Raw genomic sequence first — 27,433 nt, forward strand, 5'->3', positions numbered from 1 at the left:
ATTAATAACAAAAGCAAAGAAACACATGGACAACAATACAATAATAGTGGGGGACTTTAACACCCCCCTCACTGAAATGGACAGATCATCTAAGCAAAACATCAACAAGGAAATAAAGACTTTAAATGACACACTGGACCAAACGGACTTCACAGACATATTCAGAACATTCCATCCCAAAGCAACGGAATACACATTCTTCTCTAGTGCCCATGGAACATTCTCCAGAATCGATCACATCCTAGGTCACAAATCAGGTCTCAACCAGTACCAAAAGATTGGGATTATTCCCTGCATATTTTCGACCACAATGCTTTGAAACTAGAACTCAATCACAACAGGAAAGTCGGAAACAACTCAAATACATGGAGGCTAAAGAGCATCCTACTAAAGAATGAATGGGTCAACCAGGAAATTAAAGAAGAATTAAAAAAATTCATGGAAACCAATGAAAATGAAAACACAACTGTTCAAAATCTTTGGAATACAGCAAAGGCAGTCCTGAGAGGAAAGTATATAGCAATACAAGCCTTTCTCAAGAAACAAGAAAGGTCTCAAATACACAACCTAACCCTACCCCTAAAGGAGCTAGAGAAAAAACAGCAAATGAAGCCTAAACCCAGCAGGAGAAGAGAAATAATAAAGATCAGAGCAGAAATCAATGAAATAGAAACCAAAAGAACAGTAGAACAGATCAACGAAACTAGGAGCTGGTTCTTTGAAAGAATTCACAAGATTGATAAACCCCTGGCCAGACTTATCAAAAAGAAAAGAGAAATGACCGAAATCAACAAAATCATGAATGAAAGAGGAGAGATCACAACCAATACCAAAGAACTACAAACAATTATAAGAACATATTATGAGCAACTCTATGCCAGCAAATTAGATAACCTGGAAGAAATGGGTGCATTCCTAGAGATGTATCAACTACCAAAATTGAACCAGGAAGAAATAGAAAACCTGAACAGACCTATAACTACTAAGGAAATTGAACCGGTCATCAAAAATCTCCCAACAAACAAAAGCCCAGGGCCAGATGGCTTCCCAGGGGAATTCTATCAGACATTTAAAGAAGAATTAATACCTTTTCTCCTGAAACTGTTCCAAAAAATAGAAATAGAAGGAAAACTTCCAAACTCATTTTATGAGGCCACCATTACCTTGATGCCAAAACCAGACAAAGACCCCATCAAAAAGGAGAACTACAGACCAATATCCTTGATGAACATGGATGCAAAAATGCTCACCAAAATACTAGCAAATAGGATCCAACAGTACATTAAAAGGATTATTCACCACGACCAAGTGGGATTTATCCCTGGGCTGCAAGGCTGGTTCAACATCCGCAAATCAATCAACGTGATACATACATTAACAAAAGAAAGAACAAGAATCATATGATCCTCTCAATAGATGCAGAAAAAGCATTTGACAAAGTACAGCATCCTTTCTTGATCAAAACTCTTCAGAGTGTAGGGATAGAGGGTACATACCTCAATATCATAAAAGCCATCTATGGAAAACCTACAGCAACTATCATTCTCAATGGGGAAAAGCTGAGAGCTTTTCCCCTAAGGTCAGGAATGCGGCAGGGATGTCCACTCTCACCACTGCTATTCAACATAGTATTAGAAGTCCTAGCCACAGCAATCAGACAACAAAAAGAAATCAAAGGCATCCAAATCGGCAAAGAGGAAGTCAAACTCTCACTCTTTGCAGATGATAGGCTACTGTATGTGGAACACCCAAGAGACTCCACCCCAAAACTGCTAGAACTCATACAGGAATTCAGTAAAGTGGCAGGATATAAAATCAATGCACAGAAATCAGTGGCATTCCTATACACCAACAACAAGACAGAAGAGAGAGAAATCAAGGAGTCGAACCCATTTACAATTGCACCCAAAACCATAAGATACCTAGGAATAAATTTAACCAAAGAGGCAAAGGATCTGTACTCAGAAAACTATAAAATACTCATGAAAGAAATTGAAGAAGACAAAAGAAATGGAAAAAGGTTCCATGCTCATGGATTGGAAGAAAAAACATTGTGAAGATGTCAGTGCTATCTAGAGCAATCTACACATTCAATGCAATCCCCATCAAAATACCATCCACCTTTTTCAAAGAAATGGAACAAATAATCCTAACATTTGTATGGAACCAGAAGAGACCCCGAATAGCCAGAGGAATATTGAAAAAGAAAAGCAAAGCTGGCGGCATCACCATTCCGGACTTCCAGCTCTATTACAAAGCTGTCATCATCAAGACAGTATGGTACTGGCACAAAAACAGACACATAGATCAATGGAACAGAATAGAGAGTCCAGAAATGGACCCTCAACTCTATGGTCAACTCATCTTTGACAAAGCAGGAAAGAATGTCCAATGGAAAAAAGACAGTCTCTTCAACAAATGGTGTTGGGAAAATTGGACAGCCACATGCAGAAGAATGAAACTGGACCATTTCCTTACACCACACACAAAAATAGACTCCAAATGGTTGAAAGACCTAAACGTGAGACAGGAGTCCATCAAAATCCTAAAGGAGAACACAGGCAGCAACCTCTTCGACCTCAGGCACAGCAACTTCTTCCTAGAAACATCGCCAAAGGCAAGGGAAGCCAGGGCAAAAATGAACTACTGGGATTTCATCAAGATAAAAAGCTTTTGCACAGCAAAAGAAACAGTCCACAAAACCAAAAGACAACCAACAGAATGGGAGAAAATATTTGCAAATGACATATCAGATAAAGGGCTAGTATCCATAATCTATTAAGAACTTATCAAACTCAACACCCAAAGAACAAATGATCCAATCAAGAAATGGGCAGAAGACATGAACAGACATTTTTCCAAAGAAGACATCCAAATGGCCAACAGACACATGAAAAAGTGCTCAACATTGCTCGGCATCAGGGAAATCCAAATCAAAACCTCCATGAGATACCACCTCACACCAGTCAGAATGGCCAAAATTAACAAGTCAGGAAACGACAGATTTTGGTGGGGATGTGGAGAAAGGGGAACCCTCCTACACTGTTGGTGGGAATGCAAGCTGGTGCAACCACTCTGGAAAACAGTAGGGAGGTTCCTCAAACAGTTGAAAATAGAGCTACCAAAGGATCCAGCAATTGCACTACTGTGTATTTACTCCAAAGATACAAATGTAGGGATCCGAAGGGGTATGTGCACCCCAATGTTTATAGCAGCAATGTCCACAATAGCCAAACTGTGGAAAGAGCCAAGATGTCTATCAACAGATGAATGGATAAAGAAGGTGTGGTATATATACACAACGGAATATTATGCAGCCATCAAAAGGAATGAGATCTTGCCATTTGCAACCATGTGGATGGAACTGGAGGGTGTTATGCTGAGTGAAATAAGTCAATCAGAGAAAGACATGTATCATATGACCTCACTGATATGAGGAATTCTTAATCTCAGGAAACAAACTGAGGGTTGCTGGAGTGGTGTGGGGTGGGAGGGATGGGGTGGCTGGGTGATAGACATTGGGGAGGGTATGTGCTATGGTGAGCGCTGTGAATTGTGCAAGACTTTTGAATCACAGATCTGTACTTCTGAAACAAATAATGCAAGATATGTTAGGACAAAATAAAAAGAAGATAGGAGGAGGGGAAGAATAAAGGGGAGTAAGTCGGAGGGGGCACGAACCATTAGAGACGATGAACTCTGAAAAACAAACTGAGGGTTCTAGAGGGGAGGGGGTGGGGGGATGGGTTAGCCTGGTGATGGGTATTAAGGAGGGCACATTCTGCGTGGAGCACTGGGTGTTATGCACAAACAATGAATCATGGAACACTATATCAAGAACTAATGATGTAATGTATGGTGATTAACATAACAATAAAAAAATTAAAAAAAAAGAAATGGCACCATTATTCATAAGCAAGGTGTTGCAAAACTGTGTGTGCCCCTTCCCAGAAGACTGAATTACACATATTGTAGTAAGAGATGGGAAACCGTAATGCCTGCCAAAATCCTAGAAGAAATCCCTTTTTACTCAGGAATTATGCTTACTTGATGGTTAACGTTTTTTTGTCAGGGAATAGAGATGGAATTACCTCTTAATGTTCTAAATGAGGTAAGAGACTTATGATTAGCTATCACCTCGGGTCTACTATTTCTGTCTTGATAAGGAAGTAAAAAAGGGTCATTTGACCTCTAATGTGGTTGTTTAGTTGTGTACATGGAGTTTAACAACCAGCTTTAGGCAAACTCTGCTGTGAATGCCTCTTTGTTCAGATCAGTTATGCCACCTCTGGTTTCCTGGATATTTGAGTGTTGAAAGAAACCCTACCCTTGGCAGAGGGCTTAAAGCGTGCTTAGTTGCTTAGTATAGTCTTGAATAGGGGATAGTGAACACCTAAGGACTGATTATATGTCAGAGGCTGTGCCTTTACAAGCATTAACTTGTGTAGTTCTGATTTCAACAGATTTCTGACCCTTGATATCCTAAAACCACTATTATGATTAAGCAAATTAAAGTGTCTGATTCCAAAAGAAAGTTGTAAAATAGATAGATTTTGTACTTCTAGTGAATTATAATAACAAATATTCATTAAATGAATTAATATTCATGGTTAGTAGAGTAGAAAGAAGAAATGGTTTACATGTAAGAGATCACAAGAGTCTAAATATGTATATATTTAACAGAAAAAATTGAATGAAGACAGAAAAGTTGATAATGAAACATATTATAAAATATTCTACAAAGTTAAGATATTCACAAAATCAAACATACCTAGGAATTGCTGGGCAATGATCAGTTGATGGTATTTGTTAGGAAAATATTCTTAGGTAAAGATATCTAGTGAGCATCATGGAGTTTTGATAAAAGGTCAGAGATAATAAAACTTGTTGGGGGCATTTCATTGAAACCACTATAGTGTTTTCTTCTGCTTCATCATGATCAGAATGTCTACTCTGGATTATAGTAACTGTTTATACAGAAGGGTATGTCTCTCTCTCTCTCTCTCTGTGTGTGTGTGTGTGAGAGAGAGAGAGAGAGAGAGAGAGAGAGAGAGAAAATCTCTGAATGAAACTAGGTGATTAATGCATCTTTTGAACATTTGTATTCCTTGTCTACTGATATATTGTTCTGATGTATTTGTAGAAATAAATTAACTCTTTAATTGATTATCTCAGATGGGAAATTGGAAAATATTTTTTCACCTTTTCTGTAACTCTGCATCTAATTGGTTATATGTTGAGCTTCTTTTATATCTGCTCCTCTCCTCAGTTGCTGACCCTGCCCTAACTTTGGTGCTTATAAACATTACTAGGTAATGCAATAGCTTACTCCTAACTGGGTCTTTTGCCTACTGTCTGTTTTGCCAATCTGTTTTTAATATGGACCCCGAGTTCTTCTGAAAAGAGAGATCTGATCCAATTGCCCCTTGAAAAATAAACAATTTAGATATCTCCCCATGGTTGACAGAATAAAGTTCAGCATTCTATTTTTCAACTATGAATTTCTCTAGGCTGCATTATCTTGACACTGTGTTTGGTACAAAGTTTCCATGCTCTTAAAGATTTTTGTTTTTTGCCTGTCATAAAATTTTATCAAAATGTGTTGGAAATCTTGATTTAATTATTGACCTACTATGCTTACACAGTCAGTCTTGATTTCAATTGTATTGCTATTCCAACTAGTCACTGCTATATATAAGGTGCTCATTAAAATGAAAATTGGGTGCCAGAACAATCTGACCTTAATTCAGTTTAGTTTTGTACTTCATGCCCTTCTGTGCACATTCCAGTACATCTGCTCTTCAACCCTTCCAAAACCTCTTGGCTTTTCCTTTTGGTATCATCTCCATGTAGGACCACCTTCCCACACATAGCAAAATCTTATCTTCCTGCAAGGCAGATCCCTAATTCCACATTGTTTTTGAAGCTTTCACTGATCTCATTCTCAAGCTTTCCCTGACCCTCATAAGAAGGACTTATTTCTTTCTTTGGAATCCAACTGCATGTTCTTTTGGGCCTCTACTATGGTACTGCACTTTTTCTGCTTGAGAATGCAGTTAGCTTTTAAACTCCCATTTCCTCTACCTCTTTGAAAGTTTCTTGAAGACACAGGTGATGCCTAACTCATCTTAATTGCCTACATGGCATAGATAAAAAACACTAACTTCATGAAGAAAATGCATACTTAGTATTTATTAAGTGGAGTTCTGATAGATCAATATTTTCCTATGAATATTCTTTAGAACTCTATTTCTGCAGGATGTCAGCAGTTATTATATTAAATGGAGTTCTTTGGCCAAAGAGGTTTGGAAAATACTGGGCTAAACAGAGTCAAATACATTTTTTTAAAAACTGAGATGCTTATCAGAGCCTTTAACGCTGAAGTTCTCGAAGGGGAAAGTATCCTATCTAGTGTTTCCAGACTTACCTGGCCACAGAACCTTTATTCACAGATTGATATGCAGTGTATAATCCAGTGAGAACTAGCTGGCTTCTGTCTTAGAGGTGAGAACAGTTCCAAATTCTAAACTATATAGCCTGGGAGTTAACTTGCTTAGGAATTAAATCTTTAACAGAATTTGGCACATGAAAATGCAGTTATTGACTTCTAAGCTGGAAGAGGCATCTCAGGAACCTCATCAGGATAAGCACTGTTAGATTTTTTTTTAAACATTCCAGATGCCTAAATTACAGCTAATTGTTATATAGAATGTGTCAATATTATATAATTTATCCTAGTGTATAGGATAGTATATGGAAATTTTCATAATTAATTCTTACTTGATTTCTCCTAACTTATCCACTTTAGTTTATATATACATATTAATATATATGTAACATATAATGTATATATGCATGTTTTCTATAGCATATGAGGAATTTGAAGAACAATTTTATAGATGCACAGTTGTGTAGGCTTTGGACAAAAAGGATTGAACTTATTGTTCAGAGTCAAAATGAAAGGGGGCTTAATAAGAAGCTTTTTTCTAAAAAAATTATTTGAGAGGGAAAGAGAGCATGCGTATATGAGTGGGGGAGGGGCAGAAGGAGAGGGAGAAGCAGACTCTCTGCTGGGAAGGGAGCCCGATGACTTGGGGCTTGATCTCAGGACCCTGGGATTACTACCTGAGCCAAAGGCAGACACTTAACTAACTGAGCCACCCAGGCATCCCAATAAGCTTTTAAGAAAGGGATTAGTCCTGCTCTGGTTTCAACACCCTCATCAGTGATATGCATTTTGATCTCGCCTGACAGATCACATATGATTCCACTAATTTCTTCACATTTAATGTATACTCAGTTTTCACTGGGAATCTGCACTTGGACACAATGGAAGAAGTTGCCTTGGGAAAATATGCTTCAACTTCTGTCATTCTCTTCATCTCAAGTGACAGTCTTTTAAGAGCTGAACTGTATCCTTTGTATTCTTTGTATTTTCCTTTAACTTGAGTACTGTGCTGTGTACCCAGCAGGTATTTCAAAGACATTGTTAGGCTGACAAACCTTCATTAGGTTTTACATGAAAGAACATCTTGATGATAAGTTAGGGTGGAGTGCAGGGGTGGTGGTGGGCCAAAGCATCAGCCCCCTGGAGACTGGGAATAGAATAAAATGACCTTGATGAGCAAGAACAAATATAAGGATTTTCACTAGTACACTCAAAGAACAAAAACCACATCATAAAATGTAAAATGAGTAATGAGGAGCTAGATCCGAGTACCTCTGAAAAACATCTAAAAGTCAATGAATTACATAAGCCACCATGAGTTAGCAACATAGCACCTTTTTAAAAACAGGGTATTTTCCCCAGGATATGTTAAAAAGGAGTATAGTAGGCAACATTTATGCTTGAAGTCTATCTCATGTTAAATGATATAATTTTATGAGATAACTTGGAAAGTATGAGTTAAAGAAATATAAAATGCCATTGATATTTCAATTCTGTGAATCTTCCCTGAAAGATTCCTGAAAGTATTATGCCTATTAAGTCTCTTCATAAGTAATGACAGTATCTGCAAGCTGAGATCTCAAATTCTGAAGTATGATATTGGTTATAATGCAGATAAAGTATTCTCTGTGTTTTTAACCATAATAATATGACAATCACCATACTGGGGAGTTGTTCCCATGTGAAGAAGAGAGACGTCATTCTTGTCCTTGTAATACCTCTAGTGTATTAAGAGTAGTATTCCTATACTGTCAACCTGTATGTAGCTCTATTGCTGAATATTCATGTGATTTCAGTTACACATGCTATGGGATTTCAAAGATTCATAACAATTACAAAAACCCACATGCCTATTGTGGAAAATTTATATTGAGTGTTAAATATGCAATAAAAAGATTCATTCTCTGCCATTAACTCATTAAAGTTATTGTTTAACAGAGGTGAGGATTTTAAATAAATTATGTAACTGGAGAAAAATACCATAAACACAGTTTTACTGTAGTTTTATAGTATAATGTAAAGGGGCTCGGTTTGTCATCAGATGGCTTTCATTAGTGGGGAATGTATATATATTAAATAAATTCTAAAGCTAAAAAGTAAAAATTCCCGGTTTTATTCAAAGCAGCCAAAAAATTTATAGAGATTTTGGACAATATAATTGATACAGTGATGAAAAATATTTCAGCTTTGTACCTTATAAAAAGAGAATATGCATTTTCAAATTGTACCTTATAAAAACGAACTACCATGCCATAAGAAGCCCAAACATCCCTGTAGAGATTCCCACATGAAGAGAAATTAGAGCTCTTAGTCCTCAGGTCCAGCTGAGCTCTCTGTTACTAAGCCACCTTAATTTATCTGCCACAGGGGTAAGCCATCTTAAAAGAGTATCTTCCACACCCAGTTGAGCTGCCTACTGCTGGTTAGGTTCTCTAGAAGCAAATATTGAGAAGGAGTTAGTGATGCAGGTGGTTAGTAGACTTCAGCACCTTTGTAAGTGGGGGGGTTTGGGCAGAGGAAGAATCTAAATTGCAGTAAAGGTCTGACAAAGCTTTTGCCAATGAAGTGTGAAGCTCTATGGTGAGCTTTGCTCATCAAATCTGTTCAGAGTAGAAATAAAATGGCTGGACCTTTATGTTCCTGTCTTCCTCAGTCATCAGGTGTGAGCTGTTCTGGAAAGGATGTGACCTCAGATGAAGTAGTTTTCTGTGCCTGAGGTGGACTCTGAAGGAGCTGACAGCTGGAGGGGTCTGCTGACTGCATAAACCATAACTTGGTAGCAAATCCTTTGAAAACTGGATCCTGGTAGTGTGTCTCCTTAGCTGCCTCACTGCCCCCCACTTGGAACAGAGATGAGTTGTCCTGGGGTGGTTTGTTATACAGTGTATTAACTGTAATACATCAAAAAAAAATCCAGGTAAATTAAGTTACAAAATGAAAAAAATAGTAAAGCCTATTATTTAATTGAGGTATTTATTTATTTGATCTCTGTGTGGGTAAGGATTATTTAGGTGTTTATTTGGTCTCTGTATTTAATGGAAGGAATCAAAAAGAAAATGTCAAGGAATAAAAAATTCTTTAATGTAGAGCTGTCATAAAATTAAAGTTTGAACAATAAATGGGACAATATTTGTAACAAAAAATAGGCAAAGAATTTCTATCCTTCAATATATGATATACTCACATAAATTGATAAGAGATTCTGAGTATAGAAACATGTCAAAAAATATACATCCATATAATGAATCTATGAAAAATACTCCATCTCATGAATAAATAATTATAAATTAAAACTGTAAGAAATATCATTTTAGTTTTTAAAAATATTAAAAAAAAACTGGTACTCCCTGATTATGTTGATGGGATAAGGTCATTCACATAAATCCTGATGGAAGAAGAATTTCTAAAGACTCTTCTAGAAAGCATTTTAGCAATATGCATTAAAAGTCATAAAATTGTATAATCTCTCTTACCAGTAATTAAATTTCCAAAACCTACCTTGGAGAAATCTTCCAGTATTTATGTCTTAAAATATTCATCTCAACCTTTTATGTTTGTTGATAGCCAAATGGGATAGTTTTAGTAATTGATGGGATAGAACATTATATGGCCATTAAGCATGCTGTTTAGTAAGAAATTTTAATAATGAGAAAAGGTGTTTATTATGTTCAATAAAGTACACAAAATCTATATACAATAAAGTTTCAACCATGAAAAATGTTTATATGTGTTTGAAAATGTAGCAATTTGTCCATAGTTGCTTCTACTCTTAGGAAGATTTTTTTTTTTTTAAGATTTTATTTATTTATTTGACACAGAGAGAGAGAGAGAGACAGTGAGAGAGGGAATATAAACAGGGGGAGTGGGAGAGGGAGAAACAGGCTTCCCGTGGAGCGGGGAGCCCAATGCGGGGCTCAATCCCAGGATCCTGGGATCATGACCTGAGCCGGAGGCAGACCCTTAATGACTGAGCCACTCAGTCACCCCTTTAGGAAGATTTTTAAGTAGTATTAATTTCTACCCACCTTAAACAGGGGAAAGATATTCTCTTTAAGCTCCCACCCTAATACAAGACATTTATGTCTCCACTGGGGGACACTTAAAAGTATTCAGGACTGTTGGACAATGAGTGGTTCTCAGACAATAATTCGCAAATTCACCCTCAAGCACCTTCAAGTACTGAGCTTTCACTTACCCTCTGGGTCTTGGGGCCAAAGGTCCCTTTCCTTTACTGGACCTCCTTTCTCTCCCCAGTTCCTTCAGGTCCAGGTCCCCCCAGCTTCCTTTTATTCCTCTCTTCCAGTCACAGTTTTCACCCCCAAACTGGGTTCAACCAAAGTTAGAATGATGTTTTAATCTTTTTTTCTGCTTCAGTGATACCTTCAGTTGCTACTGAGTATATGGGAAATACACATATCTAAGTGACTTGGTCTAATAAATGTTTTGGCTTGATCTATCCATGTTATTGTTGTTAAAACTTATGCTGGTTAGAGGAGGTTAGATGAACTAAAAAGGAAATCCATCTGAGATCCTGCAGTTTCTTCTTGAAAACTTATAGTTCTGGGAACTTTGGCAAAGTGCATTGTATTTAGATTGTAACATGGTTTGTATTCAGGGAATTCAGAAGACTTCCAGAAAAGCGTTATAGGTCACACTGAAAATTTGTCATCTGAGTTATAGAGAAATGTCTCAATTACCTCATGAGACCTCTTGCTCAATTTTTCCTCTAATCTGTTTGATGACAGAAATAGGCAGTGCTATGGTTTCTTACACTACTGAAAAGTAGTAGTCTTCTCTTTTTCAGAAATTTCTCTGTGCTTGACTCAGACTTTCTCTGTGAAGAAAAGAGATGACATATGTATGAATTTTTAAGACTATTTTAGGTGGCTTTAGTGACCATACCATACCAACCTTTTAGGCAGCCCCTCTATTCTAGCTTCTTCTCTAGTAGAGGAAAAAAATCGACAGAAGCCACGTTGGCAGCGAAGAAAGCATTTCTGCCTATGACAATGTGTCTGGCAGAAACTGGTCTGTTCATTTGTGGATGGTTTAATCGATGGTCTTTTTTAGCAGCTGGGTCTTTTCTCCCTGATGTGTAACCAAATGTCTCACCCTTGCCTTTGTCTTCTCCATGATTAAGAAAAAGAAAGCTGTAGACCTCTACCTCTAAGGGTATTTCCTTGATTTCACAAAAGCTGGGAAGATATGGAGCAAAAGTTGGGAATAAAAGAAACAATCAAACCATACAAAGTATTTGAGAAAATACATTCACTGACACAGAGAACCAGAGCTTAGTTCCTAATAAAAGCCCTGCCACTTTTTGTAGGTATCTGTGCTCATCAGTTAATTTCTTCTGGGTAGCTGGGCTAAGCTTATGAGATTGTCTAAACATGGATCCTTAAGAAAACAAGTACATAACTATCTCACCAGCAATGTATATTCTTTAAATGTCACTAAACTTAAAATATGAAATCATCAGTTAAGCTTTTATGCAGAAAAAAACAAATGATCATCATAGGAACAATAGTCAATAAAATGTTGGATTTCTTCTTTGCACGGATCAGTAAAAGCGAAAATGGAATAACTGTAAAACATTTAAAGAAAAAATGTATTCTTTTTTTTTTTTAAAGATTTTATTTATTTTAGAGAGAGGGGGGGAGAAGGAAGTGTGTGAGTCGGGGGAGGTCCAGAGGGTGAGGGAGAGGAAGAAGGAGAGAATCTCAAGCAGACTCCTTGTGGACCTGGGAGCCTGATGTGGGGCTCTATCTCATGACCCTGAGATCATGACCTGAGCTGAAACCAAGAGTCAGATGCTTAACCAACTGAGCCACTCAGGAGCCCCAAGAGTATATTCTAATAAAGCTCTTCAGCTGTGTTATCATTCACAGGTGAGGACTACTGAGACAGATACTATGACTTAAAAACTTTCAAAATACTACATAAATATCTTTTTTTTTGTAGCTATTACTAAAGGAAATCTTAGAATTCCAGAAGAAAAATGAAATTGAGGAGAGGTAGTTGGGTATGTGGAGAAGAGAAAAAGAAAACTTGATTAGAGAGGTTGTTGGAATGTGGTCTTAAGATTACAAAAGAAAAGAACCATCATTTTAGAGATAACATGATAAAGGGTGTATGTGTGTATGGGTTAATGTTTACTGACATGACCATAGTAAATGAAATGAATTATTTCTCATTCACTTATCTGTTAAACAAAAGCAGAACATAAAAGGTAAAAAGTTTATTATGCAAATACTAAACCTTACTACTTATTACAAAGTAGTGAGCTTGGAATGGGAAAATGAGTTTCAGAAAGGCAGGGAGTTCCCAATTGAATTGTTTATTTAAATAAAGGGAATAAAAATAAATTTTGTGCTTGATTATGTGGTTATGAATTAATAATTATACAAGTAATATCTCCAGGTATGTTATATTAATATGAATGATATTAAAATATTTAGGTTCATTCTAAAACATAAAAAAAGAATATGATCTATATTTCAAAACCATATTAGAAAAGGGTAACATATTTGAAAAGAAAAGCTTGAGGAAAGATGACATAGCATGGAGCTGTGAAAATTGCAAAGATTATATAAAACTATTGAAAATGTTTGAGTAATGTTAGATGAAATATAATAATACTGAAAATGTGAATTATGTAAATTATGTAAATATACATTCATGTGGAAGATAACATTAGGATAGTGGCACTAATAATTTAGAAGTATTAAATTATTTTATCGTTCCCACAATTCTTTGTCCTAAAAAATAAATTGCTTTTGTAATAATTTACTTGAAATAATATATTTTTGAATAAAATGCCTGTCTCTGCAAAGATTTTACAAAGGAAATATTTTATTTTTGTTTTGTAAACAATTTTAACTTTCCTGCTTTACTTTTGATATGTGATAAACTAACAGTTTATACAAAAGCATCACCTGTAATATTTACTTTCGATATGTGATAAACTAACAACTTACACAAAAGCATCACATGTAATATTATTTTAATGAAATGGTGTTTCTGGTCCATGATGGAATTGAATTTTGGTTCAAATAATTATCAAATACTCAAAGTGGTTACTTCTGTGACTCTTTGAAAAAAGCTTCTTTAATAATCTTGTATCTTTTGCTCATTTGAAGTTATTGCTACATCACTGGAATAATCTACCTTGTCTTCAAGTTGTTTCATTATATGTTATATTTCCCCGGGTAGTGTATATTTTCTGGAGCTGAAATAGAAAGTGCCATCAAAAAGAGTTCAGGAGGCTTATTTTCATTGAAGTCTCGCTGAAGACAGGGACCATTCCTCTATTTAATGTTGTTCATGCCATTGCTGCCACAGCCTCAGTAATTCAAAGAACACTGAGAAAGCCCTGCAGGCAAGGATGCAAGGTAAGGGCAGGTAACAGGATTGGTCACTGTTGTGATGTGGCCATCCCATTTCAGCAGCATTGGGAAGTGTGGTCCTAGTTGTGAGATCTATAGATCTGATGAGTAATTGTGCTATATTGCCTGGAGTCCATTTTTTTTTTTAAGATTTTATTTATTTATTTGTCAGAGAGAGAGAGAGCGCAAGCATGGGGAGTGGCAGGAAGAGGGAGAAGCAGGCTCCTTGCTGAGCAAGGAGCCTGATGCGGGACTTGATTCCAGGATGCTGGGCTCCTGATCTGAGCAGAAGGCAGACCCTTAACCAACTGAGCCACCCAGGAGTCCCTGCCTGGAGTCCATTTTTGATGGAATACATTTTCCTTGAAGAAGAGCCCTTTTTTTCCCCAAGTGATATAATTGTTTTCAAATGATTAAGTTTTAAATTAGGAAGAAAATGTGGGTAGTGTGTAGCACTCATTTTGTTCAGTCATGATCAATTACCCCATGTCCCCAGCACATCCAATGCTGCTTTTAATACAAAGTAATCATTGAGGTCACTGGAACTCTGCTGATGATATGCAGGACTCAGAGTGATCCGTGTTGGAACCTCAATGAACCTTCAAATCAGAAATGATATGAAAATGGAAAGTAGGTAAAGTTGATATAAAATAACATTAACTCATTTAACCCTTTTGATAGCCCTGTGATGTATATATATAAGGAAGCATGGCTTGGCATATAGAACCTGAAGGTTCTTTCCTCTGCCTCCTAAAATAGACTCCATCAGAGCTAGTTGAGGTAATAAGGTCCTCTGCAAAAAGTAGTTTTATCTGAAATATATGTACCACTCTTACTAGAGAAAGTAGTTTTATTTCCTAATAATACAGCAAAATAATATAATTATAGGTGGTTTGAGCATTCTGGCTCCCTTCTTTCAATGACTCCAAAATATGACTTTTGATTTATAAATTCTTGGGCTATAATTGAGATTCAGCTTCCTTCTCTTTAGATGCTGTGCTTTAGAAATTTATTTCTAGATGAGTATTTATCTCAATCATATTCTCCTCTATCAAAAGTATTTTTAGCTTTTGTAGAGTTCAATATGTAATGATTATATTATTAGACTTATAAATTAATACTTCTTACATCAGCATCGGAATCTCAATTGGAAGAAACAAGCTATCTGAGTCTGATAGTTTTAATTTCAAGCCATAACTTTTTACCATAGAGTATATCTATAAATATGGCATGTGTGCACATGCACATATACGCATATGTAAATGTATATGTATGTGTGTATGTGTATGTATATCAGTTGATCAGTAAGTATTCTTTGAGAGCCTATCACATGGTAGGCATTGGTGATAAAAAGGATTCCTGTCCCAAGGGAACTGACATTCCACTAGGGAGAGAGAGAGACAATAATCATGTCAAAAACAAGATAGTTTCAGGTACTGATAGGTACTCTAGAGAGGACAAATATGGTGATGTAGAGTGACTATTGAGGCCTGGATGTGTTATTGCTGCTGGGGAGCAGTGATTACTTCTCTGAGGAGGTGGAGGGAGATCTCAGTTGGGATCTCAGTGGAGAGAAAATGATGGCCATGCAAGTCTGGGGGAAGAATTCTGAGCAGAAACGACTAGGAAGTGCATAAAAACTGAGATGGGAAAGAAAATCCAGTAATGCTGGAGCTATAAAAAAAAAAAAAAAATTGGAGAACAATGAAGTTGGAGAGCAGTGAAATTGAAGAAGTTGGCAGGGGCCAGATTATATTAAGCCTTTTAAGTCAATAAATACAGTTGAGACTCTAGGTATTTTGTGAAGGTGTTGCAGGGATGTAGCTGGTGAGGAATATGATCTTACTTCCACTTTAGGAAGAGTTCTCTGATAAAATTCCTCCTACTCTTTGTATTTCACATTTACTAGTTTGGCAAGGCCTGCCAATTTTATCTCTATGACTGTCCATTCATCCATCTATTTTTCTCCATTCCCATCGTCACTATTTTAATTCAAGTCTTCATTTTCTTGAGCTATTACTATGACCTACTAACTTACTTCCCTGCCTCCAGTCTTTTTCCTTTTTGATACATTCTAATTTCTGCTGTTAGATTCCTTTGTCTTAACTCATTAGCCTCCCAGTGCTCCCATGCATACCTATGTAGAAGGCTTTCAGAAAGAAGTCTTGTGTTTGTATGCAGGGACCTCTCAGGGTGGCATTGTTGTATTTATTTGCGGAATTGAATTTCTTAAAAGGAAGAGATTCATTTTTAAAAAGAATTTTAGCTCACTTGTTTGATCCAAAGATAAGGGGCCAAGGGGTCAATATTGGAAAAGAAAGCTGATTTTTTTTGTTTGTTTTTGTTCTTTGTTGTTGTTTTTTTAGATTCTATCCATTTATTTGACAGAGAGAGATCACAAGTAGGCAGACAGGCAGGCAGAGGGAGAGGGAGAAGCAGGTTCCCCGTTGAGCACGGAGCCTGATGCAGGGCTCAATTCCAGGATGCCGGGATCATGACCTGAGCCGACTGAGCCACCCATGTGCCCCTTTTTGTTTTTTGTTTTTTTTTGAAGATTTTATTTACTTATTTGACAGAGACAAAGCAAGAGAAGGAACACAAGCAGGGGGAGTGGGAGAGGGAGAAGCAGGCTTCCCGCTGAGCAGGGAGTCCAATGCGGGGCTAGATCCCAGGACCCTGGGATCATGACCTGAGCCAAAGGCAGAAGCTTAATGACTGAGCCACCCAGACACCCCAAGAAAGCTGATTTTGAATGTAGCTGAGGAATGCCACAGAAGTTTCCCTTTAGCTCAGCCTCCTGGACTGAAGCAAAATTTCTAAGGGAAGTTGGATATCATAAATGGAATTTCTTTAAAAGAAAATGAAAAACACAGTGTAGCAATACTTTGTGTCCTCATGAAGGGTATGCCATGAACTACTCCCTTATTAGAAAACCTGTGGATCCCAAAGACGAATCCTGGTAACAAAAGTGAGGTTACTAAGCACTCAAGAAAGATTAAGCAGTGGTGTCTTCTGACTGTCTAATGGAGAAAATCATCAGCATTTATTGGAATGATTCTAATAGTTTAAATTTTAACTTTACCAGATACAAACTTTATTCAAATTTGGGCCAATCTTGCATAACTCAGTGAGTTATTCAGGGCACTGTTTGGCTATTAGTGGAAATCATCACAGACAGACCCATAGATAAGTGGATGAAATCAGTGGAGAACACATTGTGCTGTGGGTTTATATTATAGCAATTAATCTAGCATCTGGGAAGAACACAGACTAAGGCCTTAACATCATTCCTCCATCAGAATCATTCCTCATTTAGCTCATTTGGGAAGCCTCGCCAAAACCTGAAAATAAAGGATCGTAGATGAAAGTTGCCACATCCTGTTGAGAATGAGCAATTATCCTTTATTTGATTTCCAACTTTCCTTGTAAACATGCCAACAGATAAAATGTTGGTTTGAGTGTAGGGCTGTTAGAATTAACTTTTTCTCACCACAGGAATAAAGCATGTCCTCAGGCCTCATTTCCTGGAGATGGCTGTGGGCCTAACAAGCATTATCTTTCAATGGCTATTTCTCCACGACAGCAAGTAGCCATTATAAAAGGGAATAAAATGGTCAAGTCAGTGGACCAATGGCCTATTTTTGTGATCACACCATACTGATCACTTATTTGCAATGTTAATAAAAGATAGTTTTAAGGTTTTTCCTTGGAACATTGGGTTCCAAGTGTGGCAAGATGGAAGTTTTGCTTCCTCAGGTTTTGTTCTACAAGGGCCTGTCTGTGCTCATTCCTGATTGTCCTGCACAGGAATGCTGATGCATGGTTGCCACAGGTTTGCAGTCATGTAGGCTATAGGGTCAGCCATGCAGAGATTATTGGGGAAATAGTTGGCACGGGGGAATCCGGGGTAAAGAATACAAGATTTTGAATCACAATCCAAGTCTTGACTGCCAGTTATTAACCAGTTTTATATGTCATCGATATTGCATTTATTTTTACTGTGATAAAAAACATAAAATTTACCACCTTAACCATTTTTTAAGTGTACAGTTTAGTGTTGTTATGTACATTCACATTATTGTGGAACAAATATCCAGAATTTTCTCATCTTGTAAATCTGAAACTCTATACCGATTATACAACAGTTCCTCATTTCTCTGTTTCTCCAGCCCCTAGTAATCACCATTCTACTTCCTGTTTATATAAATTTGACTAATTTAGATACCTCATATAAGTGGAATTATCCAGTATTTGGCTTTTTTTGATTGGATTATTTCACTTAGCGTAATGTCCTCAAGGTTCACCATGTTGTAGTATGTGACAGGATTCTTTCCTTTTTAAGGCTGCATAATGAATAATGTTCCATTGTATGTAAATACCACATTTTGTTTATCCATTCATGAGATTACATTTTGTTACCTGTAAAATGGGAAATGATCATTTATTTTTACCTCAAAGAATTATTGTTATCTTCTAGTATAAAGGCTGAAGCAGTACATGTTTTTCCTCTTATATTGGAAAATTATATTACAGCAGAAAGTATTGGTCAAAGGTTTATGAAATCTGGGTTCTAATTTTGGCTCTGCTTCCAGTTTTTGGAGCACACCAACAATGTATGTGCTTTGGAGCCATGGTGTATAATCTGTAATTTCATATTTATTTTAGCTGTTCAACAGGATTTTTGAGAGGTGAAGAGGCATATTCATTCCTCAGAAATCTCTAGGTAGTTCTTGGTGCCTAGGTGCTCAGCTGTTCTGTATGTGGCTCTTATATCACTTAGGAGGGATAGGATCTTAGCTGAGCCTTGGTCTCTTGATCTATGAAAATTATTGAGTCTAAACCAGATCACTGAAATAATTAAACTTTAAAATCAATGGAAAATCTCTATCAATAAACAGACATTTTATGTCTTACTCCAGTGTTACTTTGGTATTTTAAAAAATGCTATGTGATTAAAAATAAAGTACTTGGTAGTTTTAGAATCTCCTTTTCCAAAACTGCATGTTTCAACCACTCCCTTGTTTTCCTTGTCAAACTCTAATAAGAAATGCTGCCCACCACATGCCTTCAAAATATCCTATAGAATTGTATTAGATAAGCTTTAAGGCATATTGGAGAATTCTATGACTTGCACTTTTGAACTTTAGGTAGTTTTCCTTTGCATTAGTTCTTCTGGCGTTTTAGGATCTGTGCCACATATGTGGCTGGCCTTGCCACTAAGAACTTTAACTATTAACTATCAAAATGATGGACTTATCATAGAGAGAGATATCTATATTTTGAAGGTCTGTGGATACTACATATGTAACATTAATAAACATTACATTCATTTTTGTTTAAATTGGGGAAAATAAAGCAATGGTAGCAAGTTTGAAAATACCAGGCTAAGAAATATGCTGCCTGGCCAAATATCTGATGATTAAATGATTGAACAAAAGGAAGCAAGAACTAGGAAGATACAGAAGTTTGCTGAACCCTCTCCCTCCCCTGTTCCAGTGTGCCATTTAGCTTCATCACCTTGTCACAAGGTTATTTAAGTGCAAGATTTATGGTAGAGATGGAGCAGACCAGGGTCATCAAGGGAGTGTGAAGTAAGAAACCTTTCAGAATAGAAGGACCTTTCTGAATACAGTTAGATTTTTATTAAGTTGATTATCAGCACTTCAGGTTAAATTCAATTAGAAAAACTCTGATTTCTCAAAGGCAGTTTTTAAGATCTAGCTATCTTAGAATAACTTCATTTCTATATTTATACCATTGAATTTTATACTGAAAACTTCTTTAATGAAAACCTAAACTGTTAACAATATATAAAGTATGAAATATGTTTTATTGTGAATATCTAAATGTTTGATGATCAGGGATCTTGAAAATAATGACATATATAGTTTTTTACATATTTAAAATTAAGACTGTCTATCCTATTGATAATGAATTAATTATTTACATTCTTTGGTGATGTTATCTGGACATGCAACTGTTAAAAACAGACTCATCAGAAAGTACTTTTATGAAACAGAATGAAAGTCAGAACAAAAACTTGAATAAGATATTTTGGACAAGGCTTTTTATTATATCTATATATAACCTCTATCCTTAGTGAACATGACGCCATTGCTATTCAATTATAAGTGATGAGAAGGCTAAGTAAAAAACAATTCCAATTCCGTTTGAGTTCAAATTATATGTGCATATGACATAAATTTTTATTTTGGACATAAAAGTATATTCAATTTTTATTAATGGAAAATTAATTTCCTGTTATTTTAAAATAAATATTAAATAATAGGAGTTTGGGTGAGTATCAAATTATTGGTTGGCACTGAAGATGAACATGTTCTAGTCTGGTTATAAGGATGTTTTATGGAATTCATGTGGTTTTTGTCTTTACATGAGAAGAGGATTGATTTCAGGTAGTTACAAAGAAGCATAGATGAAAGCCATTAATTTTACCTGATAGTGAAGATGGTAATTCAGGAAACCTTCATAAAAGACATAATGTTTAAACTTGCTTTGAATTGTGACACTGCTCACTGGGCAAAGGGGAGATGTCCATCACAGAGGATGCAGTGTAAGTGCAAGGCAGACAAGTTTGGAGCATTGTGGTTTGTGTGCACACAGAGTGAGGCAGGCGAGAGATCAAGAAGGAAACAAATGCTTGATGAATGATTAGAAGTAGAGGAAGGAGAAAATGGGTTTAAAGATAATGCTAAGATTTCAAGTCATATTCATTTGTCCTTGACAACATTTTTGATTGCTGTATACATGTGTACTACAGTGTTTTGATCAAAATCTTATAAAAGCATCCACAAACAGGAAATCTCTTGTTATCAAACATTAGGAAAAAAATACCTATAACATTGATAATAATCATGTTAAATAAAATCTTTTCCTGAAAGAAAAGCACAAACCAATTTTAAAAATAAGGAGTAAGGGGTAAACCTCATTCAACCTTATGACTTTTAGGGAATATTAGAAAGAGATGCTGTTTAAAGTATGGCAATGAACAAATCCTGCTCTAATCCAGGAAATGTAAAATCAATCTTTAAGCCTTTTAATGCTTTATTCAGGTGTGTGTGTGTGTGGAGGGGGGTGGAAGAGGGAAAGGCAAGGAGGAAGTGGGAAAGAGATTTTAGAAATATTCTTATAAGAAGGACATATCAGGCAGATATAACATGCATAATCTGCCCAGGGATATAAACTTCATTGTACATGAAAATGCAGTAATTATTTAATTGGTTAAACTGTAAATAGCAGAAGTATATAAGCAATTGAATTTATTTGGAATTTTTTAAAATAAAAATTAGCACATGCTAGGAAATTGAAGAAAAATAGAGAAGAGTGCATTATAACATTGTTGTTTCTTCAGTGATAATCTCAGATGTAGCAAGGGTTTCTTGCTCCCTCCTTATTTCCTGGTAGGGTAGTATAAACTTCACCACCACTCCATATATACACTTAAAATGTCTTCAGCTGTTTTTGTACATCCCCAGAAAGAATCTTGTGAGTGTTCCTGAATAGATGCTCTCAGTTACTACATGTTTCTTTTTCTTTTGGTGCATGTTTCTTTTGGAGATGTCACCAAAAAGATTCAGAGGGTGTGTTTCTCTCTCTCTGCTCCTTGGTTTGTTTCCTGTTATTCCTTGTTAATCACCACTGTACCAAGATCTCACTGGACTGAAATTGTTCTTTTAAAGAGGGGAGGATACCCGCAAACACACACATCTGTGTGTCATACCCTATCAAGGAGGTCCCAAACATATGTCAATTTTATTCTCCAAAACTCACTTAGATCATGAATGGACAATTATTTCAGTATCTTGCTTGAACATCTTTTCTTTGTGCTTAAATAGGAGTTCAGGAAGGTTGGCCTGGAAGCTAGGAGTCTACTAAAAACAGGGCTTGCTTTTTATGCTAAATCTTTTCTTGTCTTTGAATTAAAGTTTGGAATTTATAAATAATTGTTTGATATTAAACTTTTTAACAATCCTATTTAGGTAGGTAGGACAGATTATTATAATTACCATTTTATAGACCAGAAACCTGAAATTTGGAAAGCTATATTTACTGAGCAAGTAAGTTGCAGAGGTGAAACTCAAATCCAAGTTGTCAGAGTCCACATCTAGTTCACTATCCTCAACTGTCTCTGCAGAGATGGAGATATGCTGTGTCAAATGCCATCCTGTAATGTGTAACAACTGCAATTGCTGAATGACATTCCATCCTTAACTGAGAGTAGATTCCCCTTACTGCTTAGAGGCGCCTCACCAAAGCCACAATTCTTCTCCCAACAAAAATGCACATTTGTGGGTAACTCCATGCAAATACACACTTTACATCTTTTGCAAGTAGATCCAAGGATTTTAGGGATGTCCTGAACCACAGAGCTATATTTAAAGGAACATCTGCCTGTTGCATACTGGTCTTGTTCTCTGAGGCGGGTTTAAAAAGGTTTTACTGTGTGTATTTCAGTGCTAGTATATATATTTCTTTTGATATCAAAATCCTTTATCCAAGGCATATGTCCTTATTAAAAATATTAAAAATGCATAAAAGTGAGTCTACACGGTAAAGGAGAAATTTAATCGAAACATCCAAAGTTCTATTTTCCTGGAAGTTGTATTAACAAATTATGGTTTATCATGTTTACAGTATTGAATTGAACTGTTAAATAGTACCTGTATATTTGAATTGAATTATATATACATAATCTATACATATTATATAATGTATATATGTGCATATATATATGCACAAACATATTTAGTTGCCTCTTCAAATTACTTAGAGCAGATTTGAGCTAACATTTATTGCACAGACATTTAACAAAGTATTTTTAATAACTAAAAAATTATGTCTGCGTGTGCTTTTTAGTCAGTTGAGTGATTGACTCGTATCTGATCAATATCAATAACCTGTGTGAACATTGTGAAGGATGGTAGTAGAGGCAGAGGCTCAACTTCAGTGGTTCTCAACCTTCGTTACCCTTTTGAATCACCTGAGGGAATTTTAAAGAATGCTTTATGCTGTGACTCCAGTTTTAGGAATTTTGATTTGACAGTGTAGAGTGTGGCCTGAACAATGGGATTTTTTAAAAGCTTCTCAAGTGGTTCTAGTTTGCAATCACTGCCCTAATGTATTTTTCACCCCCTAAATGGGAGAATTCTCAAACAGCACAAGAAAGAGTATATTCACTATAATCTGTTAAGCCAGGACAAATTGAGATTATTTTTGAGGAGAGGAGCCTGTATTTAACAAGATAGTATAGGGGCCCAAAGTGATAAATTCAGCCCACTCTTTAATAAGTCAATCTTTTTTCCTTCTTAAAATTATATACAGCAGATAAAATCTGAATTGATAAACATGCCGCTATATGCTGATTACATAGTCTATATAATTAACCTTTTTGCCTTGCCTGATGAATCAAAATCCACGATCATATTTAATCAGAATTATGGAATGTAGTTTCTGTAAGTCTCACCTGAGCTGTGTGATGCACCTCCTTATTCTTAACACGTCACAAAATGTCTTGTACACGAGGTTACATTTTTTTTAAATCATAGTTTAATAAACCCAATCAAAAGTCTTTTAAAAAAACCCTCAAGGCCTAATTCCTGTCATCAGAGGAAGTTTCAGCTTTTGAACCATATCTAGACTGGTTTAGGGAGTTGGAATGGTAGTGGAGGGAAGGGAAGGGAATAGCTTTAGAGGAGTCCAAGGAATATAGGTCCAATTTAATTTTTTAAGTCGTATTTATAATGATGTCTTTCCTGGATACCTCTTCTTCCTGCACCCCCATTTCAGGAAATGTAAAGTTAGCAATTGAAGATATGTGCAGTTACTTGAGGAGTGAGAATAGTAGATTTAGAAGGATGATTTCAGGGCTGATTCCTGTTAGATGATGTCGTGCCTCTCTCCACTCCTGCATTTAGCCTAAGCAGTAACTTGCAGAACTGTGTTCAACACACATGAAGGCTCTAGGAACTAGAAATAAAGATTATAAAGCCATAGTTGCAAGTGAGGGAAGCGAAGCTGAATGACTTTAGAACTGAACATGTGCTACAGCTGCTAAGGTTCCAAGACCTGGACTCAAATCAGAGCTGAAATCTAGGCCCTGTGTGTGGTAGGGAGCTGGAACTGAGCTTCTTACATAAAGCTGGCAAACATCAAGTGTTGTCTAGTCCTTGAAACTGAGGCTAGAAAGACTACTTAGAGACTGGGAGTGCCCCAGTGATCTGGGTCATTATAAAAATAAATATATTAAATTCACATATGTAAAAGAGACTCAAATTGGTCAAAAAAACACTATGTAGATATAGTTCATTTATAACTAAACACAAAATATTATATCATGACTCAGGTAAAATACATTTTTGGAAAAAATGTACTAGAAAATACCAGTCAAATAAATGCTTGTTGATTAATAAACAAAAAATATTTAACATGCAAAACATTACTACGGATGAAAAGAGATGCAACATTGAGAAAAAAGGAATGTTCCACCAAGAAGCAATAAAACTTAAGTTTTATGTATCATGACCTTACAATATTTAAAGCCTATCTAAATATTAAATATTTAAAGGGTGAAGGTAGAGAAAAAGTACAAACTTCCAGTCATCAGATAAATAAGTCCTGGGGATGTAATATACAGTATGGTGACTATAATTAACAATACTGTATTCTGTATTTGAAAGTTGCTATGTATTAAGGGTATGTCTTAAAAATTCTCATCAGAAGAAAAAAATTTTGTAGAAATAATATTTAAAGCAAAAATGGACAGAGTTATAAAGAGAATTTGACTAATCCATAGTTATGGCAGGAGATTTGCATATGCCTTTTTTAGTAACCAATAAATCACACAGACAAAATGTTTTCACAGATTCAGGTTTGAACAATTCAGTTAACAAGTTTAATCTAATAGATATGAGATATGTGTGAGACCTGATGCATATAGTTCCTGACCATAAAAATAGAGAACCCACATTCTTTTCAAGTACTCAAAGATTAGTTTTTCTATTGTGTTCAAATGTTTAAAAAGTGATAGATTTCCAAAATAAAATGTTGTATATACAAAGTGCAGCATGAGACTATATATATTAATAAAAATCTGACAATGCAAACTTAATATGCATATAAACATATGTAATAAAGTGTAGAAATCCAGATGAGCTGTATGGTGGTTGTCTCTGAATAAAGAGGGAGCAGAATTAGACCAGGGAGGTGAATAAGGGACTTAAAGTCTGAAATGATTAGTTTCTTAATGATAATTTAAAAAAGATCTAAAGCAAAGATAGCATGATGTTTTAGCATATTGTTAGTCCTGGATTGTGGTTACATGGGTATTTGTTATGTTATACTGTAATTTTCTGTATGTTTGGATACATCATAATATTTAAAAGGGTGAGGAGAATCTTGTGGAAGAATTAATTGGAAGATAAGAACTTGTTTTTGGGATGGTATGTCCTAAGTCTTACCTTGCTATATTGAGATAAGCTTGATATTATGAACTCTGATAAAATGCCGTATCAAGAAGATCTTTATATCAGTGCAGCGGAGTTTTAGCAAATTTCTTGGAATTTGTCTAAGAAAGTGCTGTATAGGTATATACTTCCTTCCTATCACTAAGACTAGGAGCTGATCACTTTGAATGGGTTGAAGTAAACCTCAATATCATAGAGTTGTACTTAGAATTAATGGCAGTAATGTATGCTAGGCATATGATATTAATCAGCAACAAAATTATGCTGTAACAGTATTCAAGCAGAAGATACATGTTAGTTAAAAGTGTTAGAAAAAAAATAAATCAAACTGGCTTCAATATTCTCTTGGGGACATTAAATATCAGTAGTCAATCAAGCAATACATAAAGAGTCCTATGAGTAAGCTGATATGACCCCAATATTTCACAGCAGCCATGTTTTCACTCATGTGTGAAGGTAATCTAAAATATGCAAGGAATCCTAAAATATATCACTCATGTGTTCTAAGAAACTTACCTGAACAAGGAAACCATCAAAAAAAAGAATAACTCTGTTTTGTTTAATGTTCTGTATGTTTATTTTGCCCAACATTGGTATTGCTGTACTTGTTCTCTTTTTGTTTATGTACTTCTGATTTTCCCTTACCTACTCTTGTATATTCAAGCTATGAATTACATTTGTTCTATATCATCTTGTATCAGTATATGGTTGGAACTTGTTTCTCTTACCTCTTTCAATTCAGGAGTCAATTTCTTTTAAAAAGTGGTTTTTATCTTTCTTACCTTCATTTCTATGATAGATGTTTTGACTTAATTCTCTTGTATCGGTGTTTATTTATGTATGTTTATTTTTCTATAGAAAATAAAATATTTTCTATATAAAAATAAAAATGTTTATTTTTCTAAATATTATTTACCCTTTTAAATTATTTTTAAATATTTAAAAGGGTAAATAATATTTAGAAAAATAAACATTTCAAACATGTAGAAAAGAAATAGATATAAAAGTTTTAAAACTTCTCCCAAACAATTCTTAATAAGAAAAACTAAATATAAATTTTGACTATCTAGAAATCAATGAGAATGAAAGCACTGTTTATCATAACATATGAGATTTCTACAAAGCTGCACTCAGAGGGAATATTTATAGCTTTTGACATCTTCAATATATAAAAAAGGAGTGAAAACAATGAATTAAGCATCCAATTTCAGAAGTTAAAAAAGAACAAAATAAATCTAAGGAAAGCAGTAGGGAAGAGTCAAAGATGAGTGCAGAAATCAATGGATTAAAACTAAGGAAAGTAGGAGAAAATATTAAGTAAAAAGAAAGGAGGAGAAAATATTAAGTAAAAAGGGACGCAGATTTTTTTATTAGGTAGAAAAAAGTAAGATCGATAAAAAATTAATATTAATAAACTAGGCACAGATCTGGTCTAAAATATGGAATGTGATAAATGATCAATTCACTAGATTAATCAACATTAGAGTTTAAAAGAAAACTCAAATATACATATGTAGAAAATGAGTAAGGAAAAATAACTATAGATAAAGAAGAAATGATAAGATTTATAAAATAAATTTTTCAATTGTATAATAATAACTTTGAAAATGTTAATGAAAAATATACAAAGAAATGGAAAAATAAAAATACCAAGTTGGTTCAAGAAAAGACAGAATTGACAAATATATCAATAAGCATAGACAGTTGGGAACATTGTCTAAAACTGTACCTCAGAAATAATGGACTGAGATGATTTTATGGGTGACTTATTTATTTTAAATCTTCAGAGAAAAGATAGCCCTGATAATAAGTCTTTTGCAAGTATTGGAGAATGAGGAAACCTTCTGACCTGTTTTTAAAAATCATCATAATATTGGTACTTATATTTGACTATGATAATCCAAAAAAAGAAAACTATGCCCAATTCCAGTTTCACTTGGGAATATCAATGTAAAACAAATCTTAAGGTATTATGAAATAGAATGCAGTAGCTTATTGGAATATACACCATTACCAAGATCCCTTCATGCCATGAATGCATGTGTGGCTGGCTATTAGGAAGTCTACTACCGCAGTTTACTCTAATAAGAGGTGAAAGCATGATTAATTTGACAGCTCTT

This window comes from Eumetopias jubatus, unplaced genomic scaffold (assembly GCF_037043125.1).
Source record: "Eumetopias jubatus isolate StellerSeaLion01/CBP00866 unplaced genomic scaffold, mEumJub1_p1.0 scaffold_14, whole genome shotgun sequence".
Lineage (NCBI taxonomy): Eukaryota > Metazoa > Chordata > Mammalia > Carnivora > Otariidae > Eumetopias > Eumetopias jubatus.